We start from the raw sequence: 15,810 nt of genomic DNA, 5'->3' as shown, positions 1-15,810 counted from the left end.
GAACAGAAAACAAGCAAACTAGTGTGACGTCACACGCCGCCGCACCGCTGTCTGCGCAGCTCCCCCCTCCCCGGGAGGGGGAAGGGGGAAGGGGGAGCCCCAGACCCTCCACCCCGGCTACCCACACCTCAGTTCTTGAGGCTGATGCTATAGGCGAAGGTCGTGTGCTCTGGCTCCGGTGTCGCTACAGCACTGTGCTTTGCGTGTGGTGTTTGTTTTTGTGGGTGCGAAAGCCAGGAGTAATCTTCAGTACTCGGGCTGCATGTGCCTAGGGCTGCCTTCCCTAGGTGCCCTGTAAGTACTGCCCTTGGGGCTTGGGATCACCTTCCACAGGCTCCTCGGGGTCTTCCTCTGCTGGTCCGTTTTACCTTTCGGTTTTTCGGCCGCCTGTTGGGCTCTTGGGTGTTCTGTTCTCCCTTGTTACCGGCAGGTAAGAAGCAGTTTGCACTGGTAAGGGCGCAGGGTGCTGCACAGCTTGTATTCCCGACATAGCGGCTGGCTCTGTTCCTTGGGGTTCGCTGTCCTCTTGCGGGGTTTTGTTTTTCTTTTTCTTTTTGCCTGGTGGGGGGGTTCTGTCATTTTATTCTGTTAGTTTTTGCCCTTCCACTGTTCTCCTCGGTGGCGCCCCCTGCTAGGTCCCCGTGAGTGTACACGTCCCTGGGGTACAGCTATAGAAGTTCGCTTGGTAGTTTTGGGCGCCGGTTAGCAGTGCCCTGCCTGGGACTACCTGAGCGCGAGTCCTCTTACAGTAAATGCTCAGGACCCTGGGAATCCCCTAGGGGGCGCGTGGGTCCGATGGATGTGACCCCGGAGTCCCCACTCGCTGTGTGCGAGTTTGAGGGTTACTCGGTCCCCTTGTCTCAGGGTGACCCTCTTTGTTTTTGCCTCTGCCACGCTGCCTGTTGGGTCGGTGATACTTTTGATCCTGAGTCCTGTGAGTGTAGCTGCTTGTGCCCCTTCCGGGGGGGCGACAGAGGCATTCGAGACTTGTCTCCCGGCCGAAGCTTCTGGGTCTGACCAGTGGGCCCCCCTTCCTCCAGCTTTTCCGGCTACTCCGTCCTTGTCTTGTGGGGTCGGGGCTTGGGGAGAGGACTCGGCCTCGGGTCCTGTGGTGAAGGACCTCAAGGCTGGGGAGGGGCTGACTTAGGGGCCTTGGGCCCCGCTGGACCTGACCTTTTCTTCCCTCTGAGCGGGGCTTATTGTTACAAGGAGTGGGGTTTTCTTTTCCCCCCTCTGCGTACGAGTTGGATTTGGTGTCGGCCCTTCCCGGGTTCGGTTCCGTGTTCCCCCAGGTACGTCGGTTCTGTTTTTCCAGAGGTTTTCAGCTTATCGCATCCAACCTGGTGTGGTGCGGGCGGCCTTTGCAGCTTACCTCCTGCGTGACCCGGATTATGCCTCGGAAATGGATCCGTCCGAGTTCAGGTTTGGGACTTCGTTCCCTTTCTGGCTCCGTTACGAGGTTCCGGAGTCTTCCTGGCTAGCGGACTGCCCCTTGTTTGTTCTGGATTCCTGGCATTCCTTCTGTCGTTCCCGCATGCTGGAGTGGCAGGAAGCTTCCACGGTGCTTCAGGTTTTCCTGGGGGGCGAGCTTGAGTACCTGAATGAGTGCTTGTTTGCCCAAGCCCTTCCCAACGATGTGGGCGTTATTCAGCTCCATGTGCAGGTTCCCACCCTTTCGGCGGCGCTCGTTGCGGAGGACTTGCGTGCCCGGGGCCTTTTGGCTTCGGCCTTGCGGTTCTTTTCCTTCCTGGAGCTGTCCTCGGATTGGCTCGTGGAGGATGTAAGGACGCTTGGGTCCGCCCCGGGGTCCGGCACCTTGTCCTTAACTGCGCGTTCGTCGGCTGCCTTGTTGAAGCTGTTCACGCCGATTTTGCGGGATGCGGTTTCCCTGTTTTATGCTTCCTGTCTCGCGTGTCGGCAGACGGTGCTGGGTTCCTCCGTGGAATCTGCTTGGGCTCTGGCTCTTAGGCGTTCTTCACCTTTTTGTCCTCCTCTGTTTGAGGAGTCGTCCGTGGCGCAGTTTATTCAGGCTGCGTCGGCGGCTTGTCGTCCGATGTCGGACTTGTTGGTTTTCCGGGGGTCCCGGGGTGGGTCTTCCTGGAAGGGTCGTGCCAGGGCTCGGGGTTCCTCTTGTCGTGGTAGGCCTCTGGTGTCAGGTTTGGGTTCGGCTCCTCCTGCGGACCCTCCCTCGTCTGGTCGGCGCGGTGTTGGCTCTGTGCGGGGTTCTGGGTCTCGTAAGGGTCGCCGGCCCTTTCGCGGTTTGCCCCATTGACGGGGTGATGGGGGGGCGGCTTGCGCTGTTCGCCCGCGCCTGGTCCCACGATTCGTGGGCCTTTCGGGTCGTGTCTGGCGGCCTGCGGTGGCGTTAGGTGGCCCGTCCCCCCTTGGGGGGGGGGGGGAGCGAAGGCTGGCAGGACAGGTTTCTTCCCCTGCGCTCTGTCGAGTCGTTTTGGAGTGGGTACGCTTGGGTGTCGTCGAACGACGTCGTCCCTCAGATGGTTTTCCCGTCTGTTTCCAGTTCCGAAACGGGACTGCGTGGACCTGCGGTTCATTCTGGACTTGTCCCGTCTGAACCCCTAGGTTCATTGCCCCTCCTTTCGGATGACTACGCTGTCTCAGGTTCGGCTCCTCTTGGAACCGGGCGCTTGGATGGTGTCCCTGGACCTCCGGGACGCTTATTGGCATGTCCCGATTCATCCACGGTTCAGGGACTGGCTCGGTTTTGTTGTGGGGCATCTGAGCTACCGCTTTCGTTGTCTCCCGTTCGGGTTGAACCTGGCACCTCGCGTTTTCATGCGCCTTACATGGGTTGTGGTGGCTCGTTTGCGTCTCCTAGGTGTTCGGGTGTTGGCCTACCTCGACGACTGGCTGGTTTGGGCTCCCAGCCGGTCAGCTGGGAGCCCAAACCGACCGTTCCCCTCTCCACGGAGTGGACGGTCGATGACGAGTCTTTCCATTGGCTTTGCCATGCGTTCGGGCGCCCCAAGGTGGACCTCTTCGCGTCGGCGTGGTCGCGGCATCTTCCCGTTTATGCGGCGCCCTTCCCTGATCGCGAGGCCGTCAGGGTCGACGCCTTTCGGCTAGACTGGTCGAGGTGGGGGTTCCTGTACTTCTTTCCCCCAGTTCTGCTGTTGCTTCAGGTCCTGACTCGCTTAGAGACTTACCAGGTGAGAGTTGTCCTTCTGGCCCCTTGGTGGCCGGCTCAGCCTTGGTTTCAGGCGCTGGTTGTTCGGTGTCCGAACCCGAGGGTTTTCCCGGGGCTCCGCCTCTTTCAGCAGATCGGGCCGGTACGTCACTTGGCTGGTTCGATCTTCTCCTCGAGTCTTCGTGTATGGGTTTTTTGACTCGGGTTTATCATCGTTTCTATGGTGATCAGATGGCCTCCTTGTTGGTGTCCCACCTGAGGGCTTCTTCTCGCTGGCAATATGAAGTTTCCTGGCGGTCCTTCTGTTTCTTTTTGTGTCTTCGTCATGTTAGTTCCTTGTCTGTTTGGGTGGTCTTGTCCTTCCTCTCGTGGTTGTTTCAGGACCGTCATCTTATGCCTAACACTGTCGCCTCGTATCGTGCAGCGCTGGCGGAGCCGCTTCAGCTTGCCTTCGGTATCAATGTTACGTCTGTGGCGTTTCGCAAGCTGTCTCGTGCATTGTTTCACCTCCGGCCTGCTCATGCGCCTACTGAGCCGTCCTGGTATTTGGACAGAGTGCTCACTTTCCTTTCGTCTCCTCGTTTCGTTGTGGCCCCTTCGGTCCAGGATTGTTTTTCCAAGGCACTTTTCTTGTTGGCTTTGGCCTCTGGGGGGTCGGGTCAGGGAGCTTCATGCTCTCCTCCGGCGCAGGGGTTTCTGCTCTTTTGGTCGTGGTGATTGTTTTGTTCGCTTGCAGCCGTCTTTCTTTCCTGGCGAAGAATGAGACTGCTGCGTTCTTGGAGGTGTCCATGGGTGGTTGATACTTGGTTGGTCAGGCCGGGGGTGCATCATGTTTTGTGTCCAGTTGCGGCACTTTGCCGTTATTTGCGCGCCACGGCTTCTGTGTCTGGGGACGCACTGTGGGTTGATTCAGTTTCCCTTCTTCCCTGTTCGCGGGTTCAGGTCTCCCAGGTCATCCGCAGGGTAATTAAGTCCAGCCAGCCTGCGGTCTATCCCCATGCCCATGATGTTCGTAAGTTCGCGGCTCTTGCTGCCGTCTTTGGGAATATGTCTTGGTCTGATATTCGGGCGCGGGGCTTTTGGTGGTCGAACAGGGTCCTGGCTGCTCGTTACCTTGTGATGTCCCTGGGCCTCGTCGGGCCTCTGTTGCTTTGGGTTGGCGGTTGCAGCCAGTTGTCTCGGCTTCGAGTTGAGGAGTGAGCGACGACCGCCTCCCGGGTAAGTCCCTCTTTTTCCATCTGTGGGTAGTTAGCTCCGGGGAGCCGATGAGGCTCCTCCCAGAAAACCAGCGTTGAATGTAATGAAACGCCATTTTCTGGGTGAGTCCCGGAGGCTCCCCGGCATCCCTCCCTCCCTCAGGTCGGCGTTTTTTTTTTTCGCGTTTTTGACATTCAGCCTCAAGAACTGAGGTGTGGGTAGCTGGCATGGAGGGTCTGGGGCTCCCCCTTCCCCCTCCTGGGGAGGGGAAAGCTGCGCAGACAGCGGCGTGGCGGCATGTGACGTCACACTTGTTTGCTTGTTTTCTGTTGGGGAGTTCTATCCACTAGTTCGGCTTTTGGTAGTAATTTTAACCAGAATAGGGGTTTGTTTTGAGGCGCTTACCTTTCTGGGTGCCTGTTCCGGTCGATGGCAGACATAGAATGCTTCCAACCACACAGGGGCTTCTTTTTGGAGATATACAAGAGTTGTTACATTCTTGTACATCCACTAGTACGCGTAGCGTTTCGGGCAGGTCCCTGGAATACGATCCCCTGCCGCGAAGAATCGTTTTTTCATCCAAGTACACATTTTACTGTTGCGTTAAACAGAGGCTACAGTTAAGGAATTGCGCCCAGTAAATCCTCCCCGGCCAGGATACGAACCCATGACATAGCGCTCGCGGAACGCCAGGCGAGTGTCTTACCACTACACCACGGAGGCCATTGCTCCCCTTGCCTCTCTGCGGGGCCCCGTTCTGGCCATGGTCCCTGGTAAGGCCTAAGAACTCCATACACATGACTGATGCCAAAGTCTGACATTAGCATATCAGCCTGGGATAGCTCCGGGGAGCCTCCGGGACTCGCCCAGAAAATGGCGTTTTATTACAATCAATGCTGGTTTTTTTGTGTCTCTGTCTCTGGCCCTCTTGCAATTTCTATTGAACCAATCCTGTTTCCTAGTTCTGCATCTCTGTTTTGGTATTAATGTTTTTGTGCCTTTATCATATATTTCACAAAACTTGACATACATCTCATTCACTTCCTTGCCTAGCAACAAGTCTGTCCAATTATACTCACTAAAAAAATTTCTAAGGTCACCATAATGTCCTCTCCTGAAGTCAGGTTTTTCAACTACTTCAACCTCCTTATTTTCTTCCAGATTATAATGCATTGCATACTTTATTCCCAAAAAGACAGTCACTTTTACCCAAGGGAGGAAGGTACTGAATGTCAAATACCTCTTTCTCCTTCCTGGTAAATATCAAATCTAGCATGGAGGGAACGTCCCCTTCCCCTCATCCCCGTAACTTGCTTAACATGTTGATACAAGAATGTTTCCAGGATGAGGTCTACAAATCTACAGGTCCAAAAATCTTCTGTTTTAGCTTCATATGCTTCCCAGTCTATGGATTTCAAGTTGAAGTCACCGACTATCAACAGTCGTGATCTATCATTATCCGCTCTCACTATAATATCTCTCATTATTGTTATAAGACCTTCTCGTTTACTATCTAGCTGCTCCTTTGACCATGTGCTGCTTGGCGGTGGACTATATGCATTTATGATCATTAGTTTATCATCTTCATGGCAGATCTCTAGTGCTATTATGTCAACTTCTTGTGGATTGGCAGTCATTATTTTGTTCACCTTTAGGTGTTCTTTTACCAGCACAGCAACGCCACCGCATTTCCTAATTTTTCTGTCCCGTCTCCAAATTGAGTAGCCCCTTGGGAATATGACCTCATTTAAAATAACACCTTCAAGTTTTGACTTCGTGAGTGCAACAATGTCTGGTGTCTGCAGCTGTATTACATCACTTAACTCCAGTGTCTTTGATCTCGCTCCATCTACGTTGGTGTATGCAATCTTCAGGAACTTGTTCCCCCTCTCCTTATTCTTCACTCCCCCTCTCTATTGATTTTGTTGGTTTGCCTTTATGTACCACTTTACTGGTCTGCCTACCCCTAACACTTTGTAGAAAAAAGAATTGATTTCTTCTTCATTTCTGCTCTCGTTTAAATGTTTTGCCTCGGCGAGGTTCAGTTTCAGCTTTTCTGTCTTCTTTTGAAAAATCTTGTCTTAACAACCACACTTTCCTATCCTCATCACTATGTAATTTTCTAGCATTCCTTAGTACTTCTTCCATCTGTTTGGCACCGTTTAGGGTGATCCTTAAAGGTCGATCTTTCCCTTTTACATATCTACCTATTCTCCTGTAGTCGCACACATTCTCTATGGTAGAAAGACCTTCTACGAGGCCAACAATTTTATCTACTACTTTCGCTTCTTCTACAGCTCTTTCTGACCTAGATGTTATCTCCTTTTCGTTGCAACCAAATATTATCAGGGACTTACTCCGATCAACTTAGTTTTGCACCAATTTCCGATTAGATGTCAATTCCTTTCTCACTTCCAGCCTAATGTTTGTTTTATCTTGGTTGCTGCAGTGTTTGGCTTCCTTTACTGCTTCTTAAATTTTTTCCTTCTCCTTGGCCACTTGTGCATAGGTGAGTTGCATATCTTTCTTGCACTGTTCTATTCCCTGTGTAACTTCCTCCATCTGTGCTGATCAGAGCTGTTTCTCCTGTTGAATTTCCTTACCTAACCTATTGTAGTCATTTAGTCAAGTGTCATCTGACGCGGTTGAGTGCACGCTACACTCCTCACTCTAAGCTGTATTTCAGCCCTTAAACTATCGCGAGATGATGTAGACCGCCACCCACAGGCAGCTAAGTACATGGAGTCCAAGCATGTTATAACAAAACTAAAGTAACCAACCAAAATCAACTCATTCCATCTTAAACAAATTTCAAAACAATCCTCTACGGCTGTGAGTACCAGTGCATGCTACCCGCCACCGCACTGCCTGACGCAAGTTTCTTCACAATATATACCCCCAGTCCATTCTAACCAATCATGTCTCCTAAAAATGTGACTGCGCAGGGAAATAAGGGCAACAAACCCCTTAACAAGGCATCCATCCTGGCCAACTCTATCAACATTCGTGTTTCTCCGTCTGGAACCTCTGGGGTCCGTGGCGGCGGTGCTGCCCTCCCCTCCTCCCCATTGAGCCAGGGAGCAGTGTCCACTCAATCCTCTCCTATGAACATGCTAACATCCCAGTTTACGCAATTCAAGCGAGCTTCCGGTCCCTCACCGGATTTCCCTAACTGGACCGAGAATCAGTGGTTCAAAAAGTTGTGCCTAGTCCTCGAGTCTCAAAATGTGCTCATCTTGAGTCTTCTAAATGAGAATCTAGCGAACCGCGCTAATCTCCAACATCAACAACAAGAAATAACCCTCCTCCGCCAGGATATTAGAAACTTTAAGGCTAGCCAAGACCAACTACAGCATGACTTGAATGATCTCCGTGAGGAAAACAATCTTCTGAAAACTGATGAAGCCATAAAAAAACAGGAGGAAGCTCTCAGCAAAATGACTGCATGTATCAGTACATTATCTGCACAACATTCTGTCTCCCAGGAAGAACAAGACCAACAAAAGCTGCTAGACTCTGTTATTGTGTCGTCCCAAGATATACCTGTGGAACGTGAAGGTGAAAAGTGTGTCGAAATAGCTCAGGCTCTCATAAAAAACAAATTGCAGGTCATTCTAAACAAAACTGACGTTATTGCTGCCTACAGAGTAGGCAAAAAGAATCCATCAGGTCAAAACCAGCGGAAAATTCGCCTGAAGCTGACTTCCCAGTTCATGAAATCCCATCTTGTCCGGACAGCTGCATCCCAACGGAAGGGATTATACATCAACGAGTGCTTGACTAGGAACAGACAGCAAATCCTCTACCGCCTGCGTCAAATCCGTCAACAAAACCCAGATGCGATTCATCAGTGCTTCGTTAGAGATGGATTGATAAAGGTGAGAAAAACCGCAGAGGGCAAAATGTTTACAATTGCTAATGAAGAGAACCTCAACACTTTCCTCTCCCAATGTGGTTTGTCTCACCATATTATCACTCTCAATGAATTAACTTAATTAACCCCATTGTCAACTAGTGGGGCTAGGTATCCTAAGTCTCCTTGTTTCATTTTTTGACTTAATTTTTAACTTGGCTTTGCCTGTATCTCAAATTGCAAATTGTTACTTACAGTGTTCCTGAGAGTACTTGTAAGCAATCTACCTCATTTTTTCTTTTTTTTTGCTCAATTTGTTTTTGTATTGTATAGTCTTGTTTATATCTTTGTTTTGTATTTCTATATCTTTTGTTTTGTATAGTCCATGTTTATATGTTTTTTCTTTAATCTCATTTATTACCTAGATTGCCTAGCCTCGCCATACTCCCTTACTCCATTGTACCCCTGTAAGCCCCTTGTAAGCTACCTCATATTTTTCTTTTGTTGTTCATTTTGTGTTTGTTTTGTACAGTATTACAGTACAGTATTACAGTACAGTACAAAACAAACAAAATGAACAACAAAAGAAAAAAATGAGGTAGCTTACAAGGGGCTTACAGGGGTACAATGGAGTAAGGGAGCATGGCGAGGCTAGGCAACCTAGGTAATAAATGAAATCAAAGAAAAAGTTGAATAATTAACATAGGCAAATTTAACCTAATGATTATTAACTATAAATAGTTCAGTTATGACTGTATAATTAATAAGACCTGAATAACTATTAATGCACTCAATTAAATAAGTTCAGTAAATGACTAGTTAAGACTAGTTAAGTTTCAAAAACTGTTGGCATTCTTTCTAAGATCAGATATTATGTACCCCGCCCTGCCCTGGTGACTCTCTATTACTCCCTCGTCTATCCATATCTCAACTATGGTATTTGTGCTTGGGGTTCTACTACCCAAAATCATTTACGTCCTCTAATTACTCAACACAAAGCTACTATTAGGACAATATCCAACTCTGGCCCCAGACATCACTCGGTACCCCTACTCAAATCTCTGAATATGTTAGACATTAAGTCACTGCACATTCTCTCATGTGTATTATACATATATAAAACGCTAAACTGTAATGCCAATCCTGACCTCAAAAGCTTCATTGAAGGTTGTAACAGAACCCATGAGCACCACACCAGAAATAAATACAGTTTTGATATTCCTAGAGTACGACTTAATCAAACTAGAAATACTCTACAAATCAAGGGACCCAGATTGTGGAATGACCTTCCCAACCATGTTAAAGACTGTACCTCTCTCAACCAGTTTAAGATTAAAACGAAGCTATACCTAATAAATTCCCTGTAACCTACCTTACCCCTCTGTCATCCAATGTCTGTTTTTTTTTAAAGAGCGCTGTTTGTCGACAGAATTGTATTTGTGCTGCTTTTTCAGCTATGTTTTCATTCCATGTTTTCATTTTACTCTTTATGCTCAATTAGTATTAAGCTTTAGTCATTTAAGTTTTTTATGCCCGAAACGCTTTGTGTAATAGTGGCTTTAGGCATTGTATGTACTAGCCCTAACTATAAATCCATCACTCTTTGTAAAATCTCTTTTATGTATGTACCTTACCTAAATAAACATTTTTATTTTTATTTTTATTTTTTATTTATTTTGATTTGTTTAAATTTACTTTAACTTCTTCCAAAGCTATTTTTAAGAGTTTATTTTCTTCTTCCATTGCTTTGCAACTTGTTTCCAATTTCTTCTTTTCCTTGCGCAAGTCTTTCACTAAACCCTCAAGACATAAAGCTTTGCTATTCAAATGGTCATTACTTTCTTTCAATTTACTAATTATTTCTACATGAGTTCACTATAGTATCTAATTTTACCAACTTGTTATGTAGACTGCAAATATCAATGCTTTCTTCATTGAATCCTGCAAAATCAAGCTCTGTTTTGTTTTTTCCTCTTGTCGGCGGCCATCTTAAATGTTCTTCTCTGCACTGGAAACACTAGGGCAACTTTTTCTCATCCGATTTTTCACTTCCCTTAGCACATTCCTGTTATCTCACCTATTTTTCAAGAGCACTATACCTTTATGTTCTCTGGGACACCACTCACTGTCATCAATCTGAACTACAATACTTAGGATTGTTGAAATATGCTGGAGCTCCTCTGATGCAAGTGTTGACCCTAGGGATGTCACCTTTTGACTTTTTTTTTGTGTAATTACCTAAGTGTAATTACCTAAGTGTAGTTACAGGATGAGAGCTACGCTCGTGGTGTCCCGTCTTCCCAGCACTCTTTGTCATATAACGCTTTGAAACTACTGACGGTCTTGGCCTCCACCACCTTCTCACTTAACTTGTTCCAACCGTCTACCACCCTATTTGCGAAGGTGAATTTTCTTATATTTTTTCGGCATCTGTGTTTAGCTAGTTTAAATCTATGACCTCTTGTTCTTGAAGTGCCAGGTCTTAGGAAATCTTCCCTGTCAATTTTATCAATTCCTGTTACTATTTTGTATGTAGTGATCATATCACCTCTTTTTCTTCTGTCTTCTAGTTTTGGCATGTTTAATGCTTCTAACCTCTCCTCGTAGCTCTTACCCTTCAGTTCTGGGAGCCACTTAGTAGCATGTCTTTGCACCTTTTCCAGTTTGTTGATGTGCTTCTTAAGATATGGGCACCACACAACAGCTGCATATTCTAGCTTTGGCGTAACAAAAGTCATGAACAATTTCTTTAGTATATCGCCATCCATGTATTTAAATGCAATTCTGAAGTTAGAAAGCATAGCATTGGCTCCTTGCACAATATTCTTTATGTGGTCCTCAGGTGATAGTTTTCTATCTAGAACCACCCCTAGATCTCTTTCTTTATCAGAATTCTTTAAAGATTTTTCACATAATATATAGGTTGTGTGGGGTCTATGTTCTCCTATTCCACATTCCATAACATGACATTTATTAACATTAAATTCCATTTGCCAAGTGGTGCTCCATCTACTTATTTTGTCCAGGTCTTCTTGAAGGGCATGACAATCATCTAAATTTCTTATCCTTCCTATTATCTTAGCATCATCAGCAAACATGTTCATATAATTCTGTATACCAACTGGTAGATCATTTATGTAGACAATAAACATCACTGGTGCAAGAACTGAACCCTGTGGTACTCCACTTGTGACATTTCTCCATTCCGATACATTGCCTCTGATTACTGCCCTCATTTTCTATCAGTCAGAAAATTTTTCATCCATGATAGAAGCTTACCTGTCACCCCTCCAATATTTTCCAGTTTCCAGAACAACCTCTTATGTTGAACTCTGTCGAAAGCCTTTTTTAGGTCCAGATAGATGCAGTCAACCCAACCATCTCTTTCCTGTAATATCTCTGTGGCTCGATCATAGAAACTGAGTAAATTCGATACACAGGATCTTCCAGATCGAAAACCATACTGTCTGTCTGATATTATATCATTTCTCTCTAGGTGTTCTACCCATTTAGTTTTGATTAGTTTTTCCAATACTTTCACTATTACACTTGTCAATGATACAGGTCTATAATTGAGGGGGTCTTCCCTGCTGCCACTTTTGTAGATTGGAACTATGTTAGCCTGTTTCCACACGTCTGCTACGATTCCTGTACACAGGGATGCCTGAAAGATCAGGTGAAGTGGAAATGCTGAGCTCAGATGCACATTCTCTCAGAACCCATGGTGAAACGCCATCTGGGCCAGCTGCTTTGTTCTTATCGAGCTCCTTGAGCATTTTTTCCACTTCGTCTCTAGTCACCTCTATGTGCTCTATGTTGTTCTCTGGAATTCTTATTGTATCTGGTTCCCTAAAGATTTCATTTTGTACAAACACACTTTGGAACTTTTCGTTTAGTGTTTCACACATTTCCTTTTCATCTTCCGTGAATCTATTTCCCATTTTCAACCTCTGAATATTATCCTTTACCTGTAATTTGTTGTTTATGAATTTATAGAATAGACCTGATTCTGTTTTACATTTGTCTGCAATCCCTTTTTCAAAATTTCTTTCTACCTCTCTCCTCACTGCCGTGTAGTTGTTTCTCACATCTTTGTATCGCTGGTATGTTTGGGGATTCGGCCTCTTCCTGTATTGATTCCATTTTTGTGTCTTTTGGTCTCTAGCCCTCTCGCAATTTCTATTGAACCAATCCTGTTTCCTAGTTCTGCATCTCTGTTTTGGTATAAATTTTTTTGTGCCTTTATTATATATTTCACAAAACTTGACATACATCTCATTCACTTCCTTGCCTAGCATCAAGTCTGTCCAATTATACTCACTAAAAAAATTTCTAAGGTCACCATAATGTCCTCTCCTGAAGTCTGGTTTTTCAACTGCTTCAACCTCCTTATTTTCTTCCAGCTTATAACGCATTGCATACTTTATTCCCAAAAAGACATGGTCACTTTTACCCAAGGGAGGAAGGTACTGAATGTCAAATATCTCTTCCTCCTTCCTGGTAAATATCAAATCTAGCATGGAGGGAACGTCCCCTTCCCTCATCCTCGTAGCTTGTTTAACATGTTGATACAAGAATGTTTCCAGGATGAGGTCTACAAATTTACAGGTCCAAAAATCTTCTGTTTTAGCTTCATATGCTTCCCAGTCTATGGATTTCAAGTTGAAGTCACCGACTATCAACAGTCGTGATCTATCGTTATCCGCTCTCGCTATAATCTCTCTCATTATTGTTATAAGACCTTCACGTTTACTATCTAGCTCCTCCTTTGACCATATGCTGCTTGGCGGTGGACTATATGCATTTATTATCATTAGTTTATCATCCTCATGGCAGATCTCTAGTGCTATTATGTCAACTTCTTGTGGATTGGCAGTCATTATTTCGTTCACCTTTAGGTGTTCTTTTACCAGCACAGCAACGCCACCGCCTTTCCTAATTTTTCTGTCCCGTCTCCAAATTGAGTAGCCCCTTGGGAATATGACCTCATTTAAAATTACATCTTCAAGTTTTGTCTCCGTGAGTGCAACAATGTCTGGTGTCTGCAGCTGTATTACATCACTTAACTCCAGTATCTTTGATCTCACTCCATCTATGTTGGTGTATGCAATCTTCAGGAACTTGTTCCCCTTCTCCTTATTCTTCACTCCCCCCTCTCTCTATTGATTTTGTTGGTTTGCCTTTATGTACCACTTTACTGGTTTGCCTACCCCTATCACTTTGTAGAAAAAAGAATTTATTTCTTCTTCATTCCTGCTCTCATTTAAATGTTTTGCCTCGGCGAGGTTCAGTTTCAGCTTCTCTCTATCTTCTTTTGAAAGATCTCGTCTTAATGACCACCCTTTCCCATCCTCATCACTTTGCAATTTTCTAGCATTCCTTAGTACTTCTTCCATCTGTTTGGCACCGTTTAGGGTGATCCTCAAAGGTCGATCTTTCCCTTTTACGTACCTGCCTATTCTCCTGTAGTCGCACACATTCTCTATGGTTGTAAGACCTTCCACGAGGCCAACAATTTTATCTACTACTTTAGCTTCTTCTACAGCTCTTTCTGACCTAGAAGTTATCGCCTTTTCTTTGCAGCCAAAAATGATCAGGGACTTACTCCGATCAACTGTGTTTTGCACCAACTTCGGGTTAGATGCCAATTCTTTTCTCACTTCCAGCCTAATGTTTGTTTTATCTTGGTTGCTGCAGTGTTTGACTTCCTTTACTGCTGCTTCTATTTTTTCCTTCTCCTTGGCCACTTGTGCATAAGTGAGTTGCATATCTTTCTTGCACTGTTCTATTCCCTGTGTAACTTCCTCCATCTGTGCTGACAAAAGCTGTTTCTCCTGTTGAATTTCCTTGCCTAACCTATTGTAGTCATTTATGTTTAAATTTACTTTAACTTCTTCCAAAGCTATTTTTAAGAGTTTATTTTCTTCTTCCATGGCTTTGCAATTTGTTTCCAATTGATTCTTATCCTTGCGCAAGTCTTTCACTAAACCCTCAAGACATAAAACTTTGCTATTCAAATGGTCATTACTTTCTTTCAATTTACTAATTATTTCTACATGAGAGTTCACTATAGTATCTAAATTTACCAACTTGTTATGTAGACTGCTAATATCAATGCTTTCTTCATTGAATCCCTCAAAATCAAGCTCTGTTTTGTTTTTCCCCTTGCCAGTGGCCATCTTAAATGTTCTTCTCTGCACTGTAAACACTAGGGCAACTTTTTCTCATCCGATTTTTCACTTCCCTTAGCACTTTCCTGTTATCTCATCTATTTTTCAAGAGCGCTATACCTTGATGTTCTCTGGGACACCACTCGCTACCATCAACCTGTACTACAATACTTAGGATTGTTGAAATATGCTGGAGCTCCTCTGCTGCAAGTGTTGACCCTAGGGGTGTCACCTGTGTGTCACACACAGGGGTAATTACCTAAGTGTAGTTACAGGATGAGAGCTACGCTCGTGGTGTCCCGTCTTCCCAGCACTCTTTGTCATATAACGCTTTGAAACTACTGACAGTCTTGGCCTCCACCACCTTCTCACTTAACTTGTTCCAACCGTCTACCACTCTATTTGCGAAGGTGAATTTTCTTATGTGTGTGTGTGTGTGCATGTGGCAACATGTTATTGTCTGGACTCGCCATACCAACTTAGTGGTTCGCTGTGGTGAACACAAATGTAGATACTTATATATGACGTGTGTATAGAGTGTAATAACAGCAAAAGGCTTATGTTGGGAGGAGCCATTTAGGTGAGGGAGTGAGTGAGGCTGTCATCTGCTGTGTGACTTGTCATGTAGTGGCTACTATGCTGTTTGGACACCATACTAGCTTAGTTGTGCAGGTGTGATGAATAAAACATGTATATAGTATCAGGGGTGGAGGGGGTTTGGAGAGTTTCTTTATATATACTGTACAGTGAAACTTGGTTATTAGAACCAACCTGATATTATTAGCTTACCATCGAACAGAGACCCCAACCGCTCCCTGACAAAACATACAGTCAACCTCAACAACCACACTCCCACTACCGTTGCTCGACCAGCAATGGTCACTGGAGTGCTTGCAATTATTTAGATCACCCTGGTAAGCGTCTAGTTCTGGGAGAGGGGTTCAGTGTCATCTTTATTCAGGGGTACGGCTCACACTGCCTAGTTGTCATGTGTATACACCGGCTCTTGTGAGCCACTGTGACTTCCCCCACACTCCTTATTTTGGGATGATCTCTCAATCCCATTAATTAGTTACAGTCTACTATCACCCAAGTTATAGCCGTGTCTTTCTCTCTAGCCAGGAAGCCTCACCAGGACAAGAGCAAAAACCAGCTAACAAATATAATATTTAATACAATAGAACATACACAATATACATGCAGGAATAGTTCTAAAACAATACAACCTCTTAGGCTGCTACCAACTGATAACTCTCCAATATCGCCTTATGTCTCCAACCTATAACTGTACCAGGCTGCTGCTTAAACTTCAGCCTACAACCTTCTGCTCCCTTCACTGCTATAGACTGCAATACATGGCACAATAAAAAAGATTCACATATTTCCTATATTACAAAAAATCAATCTCTCACCTTGCACTGCGCCTTTCATGCCAAAACGCAATC

General features: G+C 45.5%; 1 protein-coding gene across 8 annotated transcripts in view; it reads left to right on the top strand.

Annotated features, from left to right (window-relative positions):
- Positions 1–15,810, top strand: part of LOC123763686 (uncharacterized) — a 252,335-nt gene that overhangs the window by 17,166 nt on the left and 219,359 nt on the right. The window lies entirely within an intron of this gene.

Source organism: Procambarus clarkii, chromosome 52 (genome assembly GCF_040958095.1).
Source record: "Procambarus clarkii isolate CNS0578487 chromosome 52, FALCON_Pclarkii_2.0, whole genome shotgun sequence".
Lineage (NCBI taxonomy): Eukaryota > Metazoa > Arthropoda > Malacostraca > Decapoda > Cambaridae > Procambarus > Procambarus clarkii.
The sequence above is the reverse complement of the archived record's forward strand: the minus strand, read 5'-3'. Positions and strand labels throughout refer to the sequence as shown.